The sequence below is a fragment of the Ochotona princeps genome, chromosome 20 (genome assembly GCF_030435755.1).
Source record: "Ochotona princeps isolate mOchPri1 chromosome 20, mOchPri1.hap1, whole genome shotgun sequence".
NCBI lineage: Eukaryota > Metazoa > Chordata > Mammalia > Lagomorpha > Ochotonidae > Ochotona > Ochotona princeps.
The window spans coordinates 16,683,835-16,702,591 of NC_080851.1; the positions used below are offsets into that span (position 1 = coordinate 16,683,835).

At 39.7% G+C, this 18,757-nt stretch overlaps 1 pseudogene; it reads left to right on the forward strand.

Moving 5' to 3' along the window:
* The first annotated feature begins 6,664 nt into the window (after nt 1–6,664).
* Nucleotides 6,665–16,660, forward strand: LOC118758171 (large ribosomal subunit protein uL14-like; annotated as a pseudogene).
* The last annotated feature ends 2,097 nt before the right edge of the window (nt 16,661–18,757 follow it).

Genomic DNA, 18,757 nt, shown 5'->3' on the forward strand with positions numbered 1-18,757 from the left:
GACGTCTTCGATGATGCTGGTTTGCCAACACTAGAAATCTTGCACTAGAGTACTGCTCACCAATAACTCTCCCAGCTAACCCCTGTAATTTTTAGGCAGAGCAAAATTGATGTTAGATGGTCTTTAGCTCTGAACTGTTTCAATCTTTCAAAAGTTTATGGGAAAAAATGCATGAAAACATGCTCATTTTGGTGCAAGAATGTTTCAAATCCTATGCACTCTTTTTACAATACATATTTACATGAACTTTTTGAAGACTCCTATGCAAAGATTTCAAAACTTCTTGCACCCAAATCAACTTTTATTTAATTTCATTTCCACAAAGTTTTGGAAGTGCTCTTCTAAAGTATTCCCATCACCCTCCCCCTATTATTTGCTAAATGTAAAGGGAAAGTGAACTGAATTGTTCTGCAGGGGACTCTGTGGCTATGGAGACTTCTGCTTTCTTCTCTGGTTTGGTTTATTTACCTATACAATTAGAGTAATGTCATGTCTTTACTCCATTGGCACTGAAGTCTGACAGGCATGGACTGAGATTAGCACCAAACCTCATGAATTCAAGAGGGCTCTCTGGGTTTGATGCCCCCATATCAGCACAACACTTATCCTTGTCCATCAGTAATACAATGGCTAAGAATCCATCTGTTAGTACTCATTTCCACAGGAACAAGACAGTCTGACATCAACTGTAATTAGGCTAGTCTTTCTGTGTCCCTAAAAAAGTGAGCACTTAGTGAAAATTTCTAAAGCCTGGTTTGTGCCATGCAAGGTGTTCTGACTTCTAAGTCTGAACATGAGAAGTAGGTGTTTTGATCATGTTAGCCCATCACACCACAGACTACAATTTCAATGAAAAAAATGCATTCTTTTCTCTTTGAAGGACTTTTCAGACTTTAAGGGATTCTTATCCCTTAGTAGTAGTGTGATTGCTAGAATGGAACAGGAATAAAATGAGAGAGAAGATATTCAATGCAGTCAAACCATTTGAAACATTTGTATATACTATTGTATGTATAAGGAATGTCTCCAGAAAATTTTCTTCATTCACTCCAAAATGCCTCTTCTTGCTCAAAGCGAGTCATGTTAGGGTTGGGGAAATCTATAGGTAGCTAAGAAACAGCTGGTCCACTTCTTACCATGCTTGAAGCACCATCTGACCTTTGTAAGACCTTTCTAAGGCCTAGGCCTTTGTCCCCAGATCTTCGGAACTATAATTTTCATGGCTAGCGATTTGCATTCTTTCTTCTCTCCTGCCTCTCCAACTGATTCCTTGCACCTAGGAGATGTCTGAATGGAGCTCTGGGAGTTGTCATGGACTTTGAAGAAATTCATTCCAAGGATTTTTAAAATCTTTATTTCTTCTTAAAAAATGCATCAGAAAAGGCAAAAATACAAAAATTTTCTAAAAAGATGATCTACCCTTAAAAATGTTTTTCATGTCTTTCTCTTAAAATCATTTTTTAAATTTTTCATTTATTTGAAAGGTAGCACAAGCGCAAGCAAGTAAGAGAGAGAGAGAGAGAGAGAGAATATCTCCATTCTGATTCATTACTGAAATGTTCATGACATCCTGGGTTGGACCAGTGTGAAGCCAGAAGCCAGGATCCAGGTCTCCTATATGGGTGGTGGGGGCCCAAGCATTTGACCCATCATCTGCTACCTCCCAGGATGCATGACCCTGCCCAATATTGTTTCTTAGTTTAAAAGTCTATTGGTACTACACAATTGTATTTCTTTATAGATAAATTTTTGGATGGGAAGAAGTTGGTCTTTTCTCATGCTTACTTTAAATTACCATCTCTAGCAATTGCTTGTTTCTTGTCCTTCACAGTCATGATCCCAATGGCTGGCATCCACTTTTACATTTGTCCCTATCTCTCAAAACATTTCCATCATGCCATACACATTTCCTGGTATCTTCTCTTCCTGGCCTTAATGGACAGAACTCTGCCACCAGTGAGCAGGTCTGTGTCCAGGACTTCTTTACTCAGGGAGGACTCTCTTGCTACTGATTGTGCCTACTTTCTACCACTAACAGTCCTTTATCTCTCATTTTCTGCACTCTAAGTCCCTGTATAAATCTTCAGACCAATGAGAGCTTCACAAGCTTATATAAAATGGTGTGGGGTGTCTATTTCCTCTCTTTCATAAAAGTCAGGCTTGCAGAATTCTTGGTCTAGGAAGAACTTAATTTTACTCTTTTCTGCAATGACTTTTGGGAGCACCCAATGTTGCAGGGGAACTTGGCAAGCCAAGAATATCTTTGGGCTTTGAGTTCTTCGTGAAAGTAGGAATGGGCAGAGTGAATATGGTTACTATTATTTAGCAAATACTATATCTGTCATTTGTTATCATATTCACAAAAGTCTTCAGTAGGACCTGTTCCGTGAAGGATGGTCATGAAATATTGATGAATTAAAGGAACTTAAATGTGTGTGTGTGTGTGTGTGTGTGTGTGTAATCTGATTATGTATTGTATAATGTTGATACTGACTTATGGAGAAGGAACCAAGGCTAAGGAAGGGTAGTCAATTTTCTCTTGGTCACATGGCTAATAAAATAATACAGCCAGAATGCGAGACTAGGTTGTTCTGACCCAGCACAGCTCATTCTTAGAGGCACTGAGAAAGATATTCAGAATGAAAATTAAGGGAGAGGCCTGGAGCACAGAGTGAAAACACACACGAGAGACAAGGAAAAGGAACATGATTTCTAAAGAACAATACAAATCAAATCAATCAGGAGGTTATTACCCATTTCTTCATCTTAACTACTTATTCATGCCAGAAAAGGAGATGCTGCAGCAAGGGCGGAGTCCCTGCTACATTATTTGTGGATGTAGTCACATATTAAGTCAAGCCCATTTCAAGCCTGTAAACTCTCGGATTGCTTCATTCCATCCGCCTTGAATGAAGAACCACCCCTCTGCAGAGCACACCAAGGTTCTGTGCGAGCAAGAGGGGACAGCAGTGACAACTGTGCTGGGTAGAAAGTTCCTGGCACAAACCTCAAGCAAACCCAGATGCATCCAGACATTGTGACCTGGGTGTTTTTATCAGGACTGAATGCTTTGCTATTAAAAAAAAGATAGTATCTCATGAATCATCCCTGTGGATAGAACTCTGAATTAGGAAAATTCAAGTCAGAGAAGTTAAATGACTCACCTAAAATGCTTAAAGTCCCAACCAAGCTGCAGCTGGATTCTGGAATTTTTCCCACACAGAGATGTATTGAAATACAGATTGTTCCAAGTCATGGAAGGAACTAGCACCATTTTTAGCAAGGAAGTTGAATTTTCAAATTGGGATGGATCCTGTCTGTTGAATGAACAGACAGATCCCTCTTTCCTGAGGGATCTGATGCTTTTTTGTATCTTGTATCATTCTAGTTCCTGAAACAAAACAAGAAATACTTCTGACAACAAATATAGATTAATCTTTCTGTCACTCTAAAAGCAGATAATGTCACCATAATTTGATTTGTTCAGTTTATTAGGAACACTTTGATTGCAACTACAGTTTTGTGAGCAAATCTGAACACAGAACATGATTGGACTCATGGTGAACTGGCTGCACTTCAAACTGCTTGCTCAGCACTTTTGTGGACCACAGCAGATTTTATCTGTCAAATAAGCCCTAATAACAGCGCAGAGAGAAGTGCTATGGTTCTCCCCTCTGCTTGCTGCTAAAGTGGTCGAACTCTGACATGCTCCGGAAGACACCATTTCTTCATTCCTTTTGGTTTTCAGAATATCTGCTGCACCTACGGAAGCATCCTCTCTGAAACCTATCCAACAGAAGCCCAATGCTTTCCTGTGCTCTTCCCTAAGGTCTCAGTTTTCTATGAATTCATCAGTGTCCACCATATGTCTTAGATGTTGAATGCCTCACAAAGGTGTGGCAGTTTGTGATGATTCTTATGCATGGCTGAATTTCGGGGTCAGATATTTGCTCTCTGGACACACGGATCTGTCCACTTGCAGGAGCTCCCAGGAGCCCTCAAGAACACAAAAACCTGAAGTGGCTGAAATCTTCCCAATACTCAAGTGAAACGGCTCTTCCTATTTTCACTCAAAACTCCAGTGCAGGTCCATGCCCAGGAATAAACCCCAGGGCTGGGCAGGAGGACATTTGCTTCCAGAAACTTCTTCAGCTGTGCTTGCTTCACCTCTTCTCCTTGACGACGAGGCAGTGCTCTCATTCAATCCTTTGCTTTACCTGTGGTTGGTCCTTGCGCAGCTGGCCTCTCATGTCCTCAGGCGCACCTGCTCTTGCAGCCTCTACCTTCTCAGCTGTGCTTCATTTGTCTCCTCCTCCTGAAGGGCCTTTCACTTTCTTTGGGCATTGCCAAATCCTTAAGTGAACACCCATCAGTCTCATACTGGACCTTTATATCAAAACATCGTTTAAAAGTCAAATTCATACAATCTGTCCTTTCAGTAACTTCCTATTAAACTACTATGAAGTTATCAGAGTTATTATTTATCCCTCTCCATTATTAAAAATTAAATTTTTACTACCCCTGAAATTTCAGCATGGGGAGTTCAGTGGTTAGCCTGACTTACTCTAGGGGAACAAAAGGCACCTTTCCAATTAAAGTTAATAGTGAGACAACTTTCTACACACAAAGGGAGAAAAAGGCACTTAAGAGTCATGGTGAGTTCAAAAGGAAAGTGTTGAGGTGGAATCACAAAGAATCATGGGAAGTGCTATTCAAGTTACCATGTCAAAGGAGCTGATTAACAGCAGTTCCAAGTCGCCTGATCACCAGGGAGTCTAACTGATAAAATTATTTCTCCTCCAGAGACAATCTCCCTGAACAGAATAAATGTTTCACTTCTGAATAGGATTCATGAAAAGACAGGGGGTAGTGGGGGCAGGAATAAAGAACCATGTTCATTGAACGATCTGAAATGTGCGACCTGATATTGCTTATCAGTCTTCACATCTTGAATGAAATGGACATTTATGCTATTTTAAAATCATTAAAGTGCCAACCTTTCAAATGACCCTTTTTCAATATACAGTTCATAATGCTGTGCTACAGGAAGAGATCATTCCAGATTATATTTTGAGTATCATATAATTTCTTGTTTTGAAAGTTTTCACTCAACATGTTGCTAAAGTCTGCTGTTGATGAAGCATTGAGCAACGTAATTTTTACATCGAGGCAGTATTTTGAATTTCTTATTTTAAATGTTCCTCCTTTTTTAGATCTACTTGTGTTAATATCTGTATATTCTTTGAACTCTTTTAAGCAAGCTTTCCTTTTTCTCCACAGGAAATGAGCAAATGGTACACAGTATACATAGGAAATGATGCAGACCATAGAAAAAACTGAGCAAGGGGGGAAGACTTTGTGTGCCACATAGGAATATATTATTTAAACAAGCAATATGCTATTCCTAGCTATTCCTAAATACTACAAATATGTCACCATTCTAATGAAATAATAATGAGGCTTTTGCGACTGCATATTTATTACCATGGCAACAAGCTATGACATCATAAGCACAGATGACTGACAATAATTGTAGGCGTCAGCTGGATAATGAAGAAATTGCATATGTGTTTAATTATTTCTTACTATGGCAGCTGAAATAACATTTATGGAGTTAAATGCAATAGAATTGTTTAGAAGAAAGTCTATGATTGATCATGAATGAATGTGGGTAAAGTGAATGACTGTAACAAGTCTTTTCCAAATGAGAAATTCCCTCCTGAAGAAGTGCCATCTTACATAAGCAGATTTTGTATCATGAAATCCAAGTAGAAAGCTGTAATCTCGTGGGATACCTACATTAGACTGTCCAGTGAAAGAGCCGGAAAAATGGGACAGAAGCTGGGAAAACTGCTGTGAGAGAGAACAGATGATGTGGTTTTCAGACCTCAAAGAGAACTGTATGAGAATGGCCAATCTGGATGGGTCCTGCCCTGGACAGTTATGCTCTGCAAACATATTAGAGTTTTGCTAAGAGTAGGTGATGTTTTTTTTTCTGCAGTAGTCAGAATAGAAGACAAGGAGCTCCAGGAAGAGAGAATTGAAAAGAAGCAGACATGGACCTCCCATGGGCCTGATTTCCTTTTGGGGTTCATTGTGAACAGATATTTGTATTTTCTAGATTGTTACCCTTTTATATCTAGTTCAAGGGACATTGGCCTCTCATCAGAGTCCTCCCAAGTTTTCATATTCTTCTAGGGACTTCCAACAGTCCAAAATAGTACAGAATAGACATGGATATATTGTCATCTTACAGTTTTCTTCTTTTCCTACCTGTACCCCTGGGGCCCATGCATAGCTCTCTCCTCCAGCCAACGTGGCCCAGGTATTCGAAGACAGAAACCCGGAATTCTAGCAATGAAGGTGTAGAAACCCAGGGAGAGGGCCAGGTGTTAGAGAAGGGCTTGGCCCTTCATCTATAAACTCGATTTTTGTTTCATCAAATTTCAAGTAGGAACTCCATGGGCATTTTTGTTATTTCATGCTTCATCCTCAAAACACTTGGTTTTTACCTTAGCTCTATTTTTTTTTTTTTACATGAAATTTGTTATGGCTCTCTCTTGGTCTGCTGCTTCCACAGCTCTGGCACTCCCAACCCTTGGACTTTCCAGTACCTGCTTGTTCTCTGGCTTCCCATGGACAGACTCTGAGGACAGCATCAAAGATGTAGAAGCAAGGAGGACATGGTGGGTCCTTCGGTGTGAAATTCCAAACTTGCCTGGGTCTCTCTGTGGGTGCCGTGATCATCTGTGCCGGCAACACAGAAGCCACAAACCTGTACTTCACCTTCATGAAGGGGCTTAAGGGATGGCTGAACAGACTTCCACCGCTGATGTTGGTGACATGGCGATGGACCAGACAAGATGGGCAAACCAGAGTTCTGGAAGAAGGTACATCCAGCATGGAAAGTCCTATGGAAGAAAAGAAGTGGTGTTTCTTTTGTTTTAAGATACAGTTCCATAGACTCTGGCATTGTCCATTCCCCTTCCAAAATCCCTCCCCTCAGATGTTTCTTTATTGTGAAAATAATGCAGGGATCATAGTAAACAAAAAAGTGAGATGAAAGGTTCTGCCATCACTGAGCCGGTTGCAGAGTTGGTACAGATTTGTGGCCAAGGACTGTATCCAACACGGGCAGCATCAAATGTTATTCAATGTATTTGTAAAAATAAATAAATAAACAACCTATGAAAAAATGTTTGTTTCCTCCCCCCAAGAAAAAAATTTGTGATGATTTCTCTCTAATTTTATACCCAGCCTAAATTCAGGGTTACTGTTGTACGTTCCTAGGAAGCATTTTTCTTTCTTAGATTGAAGCAGTCATCTAGACTATGAGTCTTTTCCTGTCCTTGAATACTGTCTCTCTCTTTAAATTTATGTAGATGTATATGCTTATATACATCTACATAATTTTATAGCTATACATATATATTTAAACAGTTTCCCTTACATATATCTACATAATTTCATATCTACATATATATATTTAAATAATTTTCCTCTGGTTCAGAGCATAAAGCTACAAACCTAGTACTTCCAAGCACTGTTACAACTGACTTCAGATTTCCTAGTTTTTTTTCTTAAGATTTTTAAAATTTCTATTGGAAAGTCAGATATACAGAGAGGAGAAGAGACAGAGAGGAAGATCTTCCGTCCAATGATTCATTCCCCAAGTGACCGCAACAGGTGGAGCTGAGCAGATCTGAAGCCAGGAGCCCATAGCCTCTTCTGGGTCTCCCACGTGGGTACAGGGTCCCAAGGCTTTGGGTCGTCCTCGACTGCTTTCCTAGGCCACAAGAAGAGAGCTGGATGGGAAGCAAGGCTACCAGGATTAGAACTGGAGCCCATATGGGATCTTGGCACATTCGAGGTGAGGACTTCAGCTGCTAGGCTATCACGCCAGGCCCAGATGTCCTAATTTTATAAAGAAAGCTTAGCCAAGCTTTGCATTTTAGCAAAAACCACCTTTACCCCACATGATGGTAAGTTAATGGTGATTTGTGATTACAGCTTGTGCTAACATGAACACAGTTGGTTTTATGCTCTTCCTGATACCCTCAAACGCATGCCATGTTTGGCAGTTCCTGCCCTGTCTGCAACTAATTTCCTGATTAGAAATATTTTGTATGATTTGCACACATTGGCTTAAAAGTCATTGACTCCTTTAAGAATTCTGAATTATTGGAAAGAGATGCACATATTTTCTATTCATGAGCACTGCATCTGACTGCGAGCCTCTGAAATCCATGGTTTTCCAGTTTACTTGCCTCTGGATCGGGCTCTTTCTTGGATCTAGAGCTGATGTTAGTCTTTGTGCTGCATTCTCATCATTCAGGATGGCAGAAAAGTGATTTCATTGACATTATATTTCTTAATAATTCTACTGTGACAATAATCTTCATAGATAAGTCTGGCTTCATTAATGTCTTTAGCAATAACGATTCAATAAAAATGAAGCTACATTTCCATCCATTAATTTTTTCAAACACATAAGCACAAATGGGAGCCAAATTCAAGTCATATTTTCATAAGTTCATGATTTCTAAGCAAGGAATCAGTCTCAGTGTGAATTTAAGGTCATTACTGCAACTGTAATGTATAAACTTCTAAGTTCTCTTCCTCCTCAGTAAAGTTGGGTCTCTCTGCACTCAGGACTTTGAAGCCAACTGCTTTTGTTACAGACACTAGTGAAAGTTGTACTCAATGAAATAAAATCCTACTATGCCTTAATCTCCTACTGTGAGTCTTACTGAGCTTGGTTTGTAACTTCTGGTCCATGCAGTAAACACGCCCTTAACTGAGGTGAAATGAAGTGAAGTGCGGTTGGATATTCTTCTTTTCTGAGTCATTTCTAGAAAGAAAATCTACAAATTAAATGCCTCCCAGACAACAATTCAAAGTTATTAATCCTAAGTAACAATGTTTGCTAATTGAGAAAGATGCCTGATTCTGTTTGGATTTAAATTTTTCTTTCAGCGTATGCATCATCAGAAAAATTCTACTGCTCTTTCTCTGGATCTAATCGATTAAAAAGCCAGTGGCCAACTTTCAATTCATCCACCTACTGAGGTCCCAGCTGAGGGCTGGCTGCCAGCCAGGAGTGGGTAGAATTTTGGGGAGTTTTCTTTCCCTGCTTCCTGTGCCTGGTAGACTGGGCTTCTTACAACATTCTTGTTCAATCTGTCATTTTACAGCTGAGAAAATAGAGGCTTATCGTAGCTAACTGCCTTGTCTGAATTTGCATGTCTTACTAGAGGCTGAGTCCAGATGTAAATGTATGTTTCTGATTACAAACTCATTATGTTATTCTGACTGCATCACACTTCTTTTCTCCTCCCTCAGATGTACTTAATCATCTCTGCCCTTCCCCTCACACAAAGGAGTCAAATTTTGGATTTACTTTTAATATTTTTCTAGCATGAATATTTATTCAAAAAGAATCTACTCCATATCTGCTTAACAAAAATATTTTCTGATATTCTGGAGTGATCTCAAGAGTTTTTATTATGGTTCTATTTGTGCAAGTGTGGGAATAAATAAAATGGTGATTCTAAGGAATTACACCAAAAGTATTTTAGTAACAATCAAATAAAAATGAAAAACAACTGGAAAATTCAAAACTTTTGTCATTATAAAACTTTATATGCAGAGTTCTGTGAACAATTACATTTCTTTTTCTGTAAGGTTAACAATGTTTTAGACCAAAGTCCTTCTCTCTCTCTCTCTCTCTCTCTCTCTCTCTCTCACACACACACACACACACACACACAATGCTTTCACAGGCTGCTAGAGCCAGCAGGGCCCAGTGGGTCATATGTGGCTCCCTTCTTTGGAAAATATGCTTCATTCAGTGATGAAAATGTAAACCACATAAACCACTTGGTTTCTAAGAGAATGAGTTTTGAGAAACCATGTTTTGGAATAAAGCCTCAACTTTCCATTTCACAACACAATTCCCTCAAGATTTTTTATTTTAAAATTACAAGGAATACTGAGGGTGGCATGAGGAAAGAAGGCTTCTAAAAAAGAAAACGAAAGCCTGGTGCGATCAGAGAAGACTTTATCCATCAACGGACAGAACCAGGACATGGGGTAGCTGGGTTCCTGTTTCCCATCTCACTGCCCCTTTGTACAAAGCCCCGCCAGTCTACCACAACTTCCAGTCCAAACCTTCCCGACCAGTTTATTTCTAGAGCCTCAGTGCCAAGGGTCATCAAACGTTAAATTCTGGTGGAAAAAAAATGAGGCTGTACACTAAAGGTAACTGACTTTAAATCTTCTTTGGGCATAGGTTTTGCTGAGAAGCTAGCATGAGAGATTTTGTATTGTTGCAAGAACCAAAGGAAAACGTTAAAGCACACAGAGACTGGAGACACAGACACACTGTGTGCATTGCACTATGTCCCGCAGGGTACCACCAGCCAATCACAGCCTATCATACTGTAAGGATGAGATGGGAAGAAGGCCGGAGCTAGGACTCTGATTCCCCGCACTTACATGAACAGCCCCAGGCAAGTGGCTTACCTTCTCTCAGCACGAGTTTCTTTACTTTAAAATACAGTCACACATGGGTACTTCAAAAGTCGGTGGCAAAAAGGAATGAAAGGGTAAGCTTGTTTTGGCCTTCCACTTTTTTAAAAATCCAGACAATATTTTTTTAATACACGTTTTTCATTAATTTTTTGAAGACCACACATACATACCTCCTCCCTAAAAGCATTAGTAGGAACCATGACTGTGATAACAGAGATGTACTTAATAGACTAATGTTACATTCATTTATTTGTTATATAAGGATATATTTATACATCATTTTATTATTTTTCAATTACAATTTATTACTCCAAAATATTCGACTGAACAAAACCAATTGTAAATGATTCTGGATGTATTCTATTCCAGCCATTAATTATGAAAGCTTTTCACTGTTGGTTATTTTAAGCAAATATTGAAAAAGAACAACTACTTGTAATCAATGCCTAAGCAATTGTAATACCAAAAAGTATGATAAGGAGAAATTCTGAACATTTATGCAAACGTGTGAAAAATGTGATTTTTTAAATTATTAAACCAAGCTCTGTCTTTATTTTTCCATGTTAATTTCATTTTGTTAACAATTCATGCAGATATATAACATATTCATCTCTTAGCATTGTTCAATATTGGGTTGAATGTGCATTTAAATTATGACAGAATACCCTAAATACAAAGCTTCTGCATCATTTAATACCAGAAAATGCTGTATTGTCACCTATTTAGACTGGTAATATCCTCCAACCTTCTAGCTCTTTCTCTTACAAATAGTATAGTGTGATTAGTAGAGTTAAACAGCAAATGGTGTTGTGCTCTATGTCAAGGTAGCAATTCCAGAGGCAGAAGACAAGAGTGGAGTGGACTACACAGACACAAAGATTGAATACATGTATTTAGCAACATATACACTAGAAGCAAAGCCAAAGGACAGCTCTGGCAGCTCTTGATTCTGCCTTAGACGCATGCATCTACTCTAATCCCCGTTATGTGTATTGAAACAGTTCAAATTTCCCAAAGGCAAACTTTTATTTTGAATCACAACAGTTTTCCAATCTACTCTGAGTGTTCTCAGAAAACTTTGCATTGCCTTACAAGTTTTCCCAAGGGCAAGAACCCATTCCTAAGGTCAAGAATGTTTACAGTCTGGCATACTTGGTCAATTTTCCATCTTCCCTGTGGTTAGTTAAGGTCTGGTTTAGTCAGTTCTTAGTTTTCTCTGGTTAGCATCCCAAGTCAATTGTAGGCAACATTCAGTGTAATTATACTCTCCCATTAAATAATTCTTTTTTGTTGTTGTTGTTTCTTGCCACTTTTTATAAGTTCAGTGTGTGTTGACATTTAAAATTGAGTTGGAAAAAGCGCATATGTGTGACTTCTCCTGGCTTTGGTGTGGATTTCCTCCACAAAATTTCCTTAACTTGTCCTCTGCATCCGTGATATACATGGAAACAGCAGGCATTTTTTGGAGAATGTGGAGCCAAATCTCTGAAGCATTCTCTATCAACCCCTCAGGGATGGGAGGGCCTTTTCAGAACACTGCTATGTTTTACTTACGTCATCATGGTGTCTATCACAACCATCCTCAGAGTGGGTCTCCCAGAAACTCACAGGAAAAAAGTGTCTTGACTGGAAGAAATGTTAGAGCTGATTTGGTTCCAATCTCTCTGATTAGAAATTAAGGCTGTATGGCAGATGAAGGGCATGGATCCTGGCTACCAGTTCTTGGGTTCTGTAACTCCAGGAAACACTCCTTATAGAAGGTACATGGAAATATTACACAATATAGAAATGTTGCTTTATACTGACTGTGAAAATTCACTGTGACATTGTTTCTCTGTGTAGAAGTTACTGTTGGCATCTCATTCAAGTTGTTTTGGCACTGGCAGTTCCTTCATCCTGAGCTGCCAGCTTTCCTTGGAAGCACGTATGATTCCCCTGGAATCTGCAGTCAGTGAGGTCCTGGTAAGTTGTCCTCTTGGAGTGGAATGACTCCGAGGTGAGTCCTACACCAGGTGCTCTGCAGGAGTCATTTCATTACCAGGTGCTCTGCAGCTTTTGCTTTCTTTCTTCTCTAATTCTCATACACACAACAGCAAGCAAAAGCAAAGAAAGAAACCTCCAAACTACCAACCCTTCTTACCAAGAACTTGCAATAAGCTACTTTAGGAGGCAGCAGACACTTCACAGGTGTAACTGAGCTTACAGAATTGGGGATAGTAGCAGGGTAGGAATGTACTGGATGGTGTAAGTTGACCAAATCTAATTCCATGAGTCTTTCAAAACTGCAGAAAGTGAGAGCCAGGATGACCAAAAAAGGATCAGAAAGATGCAGACCTAAAGACACAGCACGGAAGTCATGAACAAATGAAAGCACGTGGCTTCTAGAAACTAGAAGGGGCAAAGGTTTCAGCACCTTCATGTTAGCTCAGTGAGGCATGTGTTGGATGACTATATTTCCAGATATCACAGCTTGAGTGTAGGTCTTCTCTCCCTAGTGCACTCAGATTCACATGCAAATCTATTTTAGAAACAGCTGCATTATCCAAAGTCAGGCTTTCCCAGTTGCCTTACTCCAGTCAAGTTGACACCTAAAATTTACCATCACAACCATGGAGCTGGATAGCAGATAAGCCAGCATCCAGTAAACAACTGACTTCACTGCCTGAGTTCCTACCAGGGAATCCAGGAACTCTTTGCTACAAGGAAGAAGTGAGTTGGAGTCCTGTTCCACAGGCATTCTCCCCGTGGCCCCTTTGGGCCACATCCCCTGGGACCTTCATTTTGGTGTGTCTGGATAAGGAGCACTTCCCTGCATCTCCACTGCTGTAACCTGATCTAAACCTTCATCACCTCTTGAAATTTTGCATTGCTTCCTCCAGGGTTCCCTGATTCTACCCCTCTGCATCTCAGTAGGGTAACATAGGCACACTGTCAGAACACATTACCGCTTCACTGGAAGCATTACAGCAGTGCATACAAGCCCACAGACCACAGATTCCACTTTCCCCACCTTCCCTGACCTTTAATTCCTCCTGTTCACTGCACTCCAGGCATAATAGCTGGTTTACTTTTCTCCCAACTCACTGCCTATGCTTTGAATTTTATTTTTCTACCTATCCTATGATGTCCTCACCTCTGCAGCAGCATCTTGCTTCATTTTAGAAAAATACTTATTTGAAAGCAGAGACTACAGAGAAAGGGAAGAGACAGAAAGAGAAACATTTGAGATACTGTTTCACTCTCCAAATGGCCACAACAACCAGGGTAGATCAGGCTGAAGCCAAAAGCCTGGAGCTTTTTCTAGGTCTTGCATGTGGCTGGCAGGGGCCCAGACACTTGGCCCATCTATTGTGCTTTCCTAGGCACATTAACAGGAAGCTAGATTGGAAGCAGAGCAGTAAGACCTGAACTGACATCCATATGGGATGCTGGCATTTCAGAAAATGGCTTTACCCACTACGTCACAATTCTGGCCCCTTTCCTTCACTTCTTAAGATTGCAATAGTCCTGGGTCTCCTGGCTCAGGTCCTTGGGTCCACCCGTGCTGTGAGTGCTGAATCTGTTAGCCCTAGGTAGGGAGGCTGAGTATGGCTTTCTTTTTATCTCCCTCCTCCACCCAGAAATGGGAAGAAGAAATAGAAAATTTGGAAACAATGATCACACCCACTTCTCCCTAACCCTAGATCCTTCCCCTACCACCGATCGACTATGTAAACACCATCTAAAATTAAGAAAAAGAAAAAAAAATTACAATAGTCCGAGTCAGCGTGATGGCTCAATCGAATAACTGAGTCTTTGGTTTACCAAAAATCCTGTATACTCACCCCTCCATCCCTGAACACAATTTCTCCTATATTAACATCATGCATAAATGTAGTTCATTGGTTACAACTGATGAGTCAATATTGATACATTGTTGTTAAGTTCCTAGCTCACATTAGCCTTCATTTTTTTCTGTTGGAATCATTTGTTTTTTAACAAATACATAATGATATATGTCCACCATTGCCCTAAAATCCCTGGTGCGTCACCTGATTATCCCTCCTTCTATTTGTTTCTCCTGCTCCCACTCAGCCTTTGGCACCTGCTGATCTTTTTACTGTACATAGTGTTGTCTTTTTCGTAATGATAGATAGTTGGAGTCATATAATATGTAGCCTTTTCTAGTTGACATTATATTCATTTAGAAATAGACATTTAAGGTTTTTTTATGTTTTTTTTTTTTTTAAGCATGACAGGTTGTTTCTTCTTAGTACTGAATAATACTCCCTGTCTGAAATGGCATGTTTATCCATTGACCTACTGAATTCATGAGTATGTGCTTACTGAAAGATACCATGATTAAGGATTCATGTACATATTTTAGTGTGGACATATGTTTTCGGTTCAGTTGGGTAAATGCTATGGGGTACAATTCCTGGATCTTATGGTAAGATTATGTTTGATTTTTGTAAGAAATTGACAAAATATCTTCCAAAGTTGGATGCATAATTTTGCATTCCCGCAAGCAATCAATACGAGTTTCCATTGCTCCAAAGCTTCACCAGCATTTGATATTGTCAGTGTCCTGGATTTTGTCCATGTTATTGTGTAGTAATGTCTCACTGCTGCTTAATTTTATAACTCCCTAATGACATGTGATGGGGAACATCTTTTTATTTGCTTATTTGCCATTTGTGACTTCTCTTTGGTGAAGCGTTCCTTAGATCTTTGCCTATATTTAAACCAAACTATTGCATTCTCTTTGTATTTGGATAGCAGTTTGTTAGTGAATACGTGCCTATGAAGACTTTCTGACACTCGCCAGCATGTCTGCTTATTCTCTTATTACCGCTTTTCACAGAGCAGAAGTTTTTGATTTTAACGAAGTCAAACTTCATTCAGTTTTTCTTTCATGGAATGGTGTAATAGTGAATTTTTCATCTGTTTTGTTCATTGCTTAATCCTTGGCTCTTAGAACATGTCTTGGCAGACGGTGAGGACTCAGTAAGTATTCGCTGAGTGACTGAGTGCTGTAACCTTAGGGAATTAGATACTTTCTTTTCTCCCCAAGGGATGGATGCCTTGGCTGCACCTCTCCTGAGAAGCAGTCCTGAGCTCAAAACCCACCCGCCCTGTACAAAGCACACAGATGTGCAATGCCACCCAGCTGCACGAAGTGAATCGCAGCAGATGACAGTGTGCACATTATTTCAGAATGTTAACATCTTGGGTCGCCCTCTTGTCTAGGGACTTTTGGTGAATGTGAGCTGTTCCCCTCAAGTCAGAATAAAAATGATACAATAAAGCTAGAAGTTCTGAAAAGAAACAAACTACACTAACTATATAAAAACTAAGAAATGCATTTTTACGAAATGTAAAGTCATTTTTATTTGTGCGACAGAACAATCATGCTTTTAATTTCTTGTAAAGAAAGACCCCTATCAAGTTGAATTGTTAAGTAAAATCAAGAGAAGTTACCCTACCAAGGTTGGAGCCTCCACGCATTAAAAGCAAGAGAATAGACTTTCTTTTTTCCCCTGGTGGAAAGGATTCAATAAAATCTGATTGCATCATGCAGTGCTAAATGGAAAGATTGATCCATAAAAGTACATGGATGGATAAAAGCTGTGCTTTCTGTAGAAAGTAACAGAAATGAGGAAATGTTTCTGAGTTTGTTATTTACCAGTAAGATGTGAGGTACAGGTTCAGTTGTAATCTTTTGGAGGGAGGGAGGGAGGCCACAAGAGTTAGCTTAATGAGTTACGTCTTTGCCAAAGAGCTTTGAAAACTCTGGTGCATGACACCACAGCAGTACTAGTTTTAACACAGGACTATTAGGACTTAAAAAAAAAGATGGGAAAGGTCTTTTTGTCCCTGGTACTAAAAAGATTTTTGTCTTTTCTCTTCTTCCTAATTCATCTCTGAATAGGACATGGAGTTCTAGGAGGTAACAGGATAAGACTCTGAAAAGCAATACTCTTTCACTATGCCTTCAACTCTTTTTTTTTTCCTTTTTAGAATAAGGAAGCTAAAGCAGAGGAATCCTTGGAAGCTGTGCTGTGTGAGGGAGCGTGTTCTCAAATCCTATGAGAATACATCTGACAATATGTGCCTCCTTGTGCGACTGGTCCTGGGCTCCTGCTAATGGAGCCCAAGTCCTCATCCTGAGTGTCGGAAGGCCACTTGGCCATGGACTTCTCAGGAGAGATTGGATGTTTTAGCAACCATTGAAGTGCATTGGTTACACACCCTCAAGAAAGCCCTTGTTATTGAGATGCAAGATAGGGGACAGTCTTTAACTAATAGTGTCTTCCAATTCACCTTGGTTTCCTAGCCAAGATCACCTTCCCAGGCAGTCCCCAGAGTGTGTGTGGTGAAGCCCCTGTTGGCTTAGCCACAGTTTTATCAGATCTGCAACAAAATTGGAAGTTCCCTTACACAACCTCAATATCGCCTCTTCTGCTTTCACTACTGAGAGATTGCCTGCTATAGCCCGAAGTCTCCCTCTGTCTAACTCTATTCCCTCCACCTCTTCCTTTGTGCTAGTTTGTACTCCAGTAGACCACTTGCATGCCCAGCTCTTTCTATCTGCTTCCTGGAGAATATAAGTGATATGTAGGATGCTCTAAATGAGTAAAGCACCTCTATCATTTTAAAAAAAACACACAGTACATAAAAAATTAAGTTTCTTATAGAAAAGTATATATTATCAAAAGTATATATTATCAAAAGTATATATTATCAAAGGATGTGGACATATAAACATAGATACAACTAATAATTAAGTCAGATTGTCTCCCCTGTACCAATTATACTCCTCACAAGACCTTAGACTTAGATGAATTTTTCCTCACGTATTTATAGGCATATGTAAATGTATTCAATTTATACCACACCAGTAATTGTATTCCAATGATTTTTTTACATAAGTTTTCTATCCTATGCTTAACAATATATATGTATATATGCATATATATATTAGTTGACACAACTAGCATTGATAAAATATCAAACCACATGTCATTTACTCTGTGAGCTCTCCTAAGAAATAGGAATATAGGCACTGTTCTTTCTCAGCACTCAACTTTACTTCTAAAATAACCACTATGTGGGCATTTAGCCTAATACTTAAGATGCTTGCATCTGTATTGAAGCACTTGTGTTCAAGTCTGGACTCTCCTGTTAATCCCAGCTTCCTTCTAATGCACATTTGGGGAGATCAAGTGATTGCTCCAATAGCTGCATTGCTGTCACACATGTGGGATACCCAGACTGAATTCCAGGCTCCTAGATTTCGCCTGGCCTACGCCTGACCTCTGTGGACCTTTGAGGGGTGAAACACGGATGGAAATACAACTGTCTGCCTCTCTGTGTTTCCTGTTATTTTGTCTTTCAAATGAAATGAAATGAAATACATTAAATTAGCTAATGAATTATAGCTGTTTCAGATAAACAGAGAATACAAAGGGAACTACCAACAAAGGTTAAGAACTTTTTCAGGTTTCTTGATGCATTCAGCTATAATTCTGAATGCCAGCTAGGAGAGTTCCTGCAGGACACTACTTCTCAAACATTAGCTTAGAGGGATAATAAATTTTACTTCCTAAGTTTTTGGGCAGCATCTGAGAATTTTCTTTGTTTCAAAGTTCCCAGACTTTGCAGATGCTATTGGTTCTTAGCTTACACTTTGAGCATTATTTTTTTAAGATTTATTTTATTCTTATTGGAAAGTCAGATATACAGAGAGGAGGATAGAGAGGAAGATCGTCCGTCTGCTGATTCACTTCCCAAGTGGCCACAATGGCCAGAGCAGTGCCGATCTGAAGCTAGGAGCCCGGATCCTCTTCCACGTCTACCACATTGGTGCAGGGTCCCAAGGTTTGGGCCATTCTCCACTGCTTTCCAAGCCATAAGCAGGGAGCTGAATGGGAAGTGGGGTCACTGGAATTAGAACTGGCGCCCATATAGGATTCGGTGCGTACAAGGCAAGGACCTTAGCCACCAGACTACCATTCTGGGCCTATTTGAGCATTATTAATAGAGAAGCTTTTGCCTATATTTGCATACAAATTTTCAATGGAAGAATTCAGAGCCATATTGAAATAATTTTTCTTTAATAATATTTTTATTTATTTACTGTTTCTCTGCTCTGGGCTCCTTAACCCCCCACTGCAGAGGCCCCTTGGGGAAACAGTAGCAGACAGCACAGGCCTCATCTAAGCTCTGGGGAGATACTTCTTCC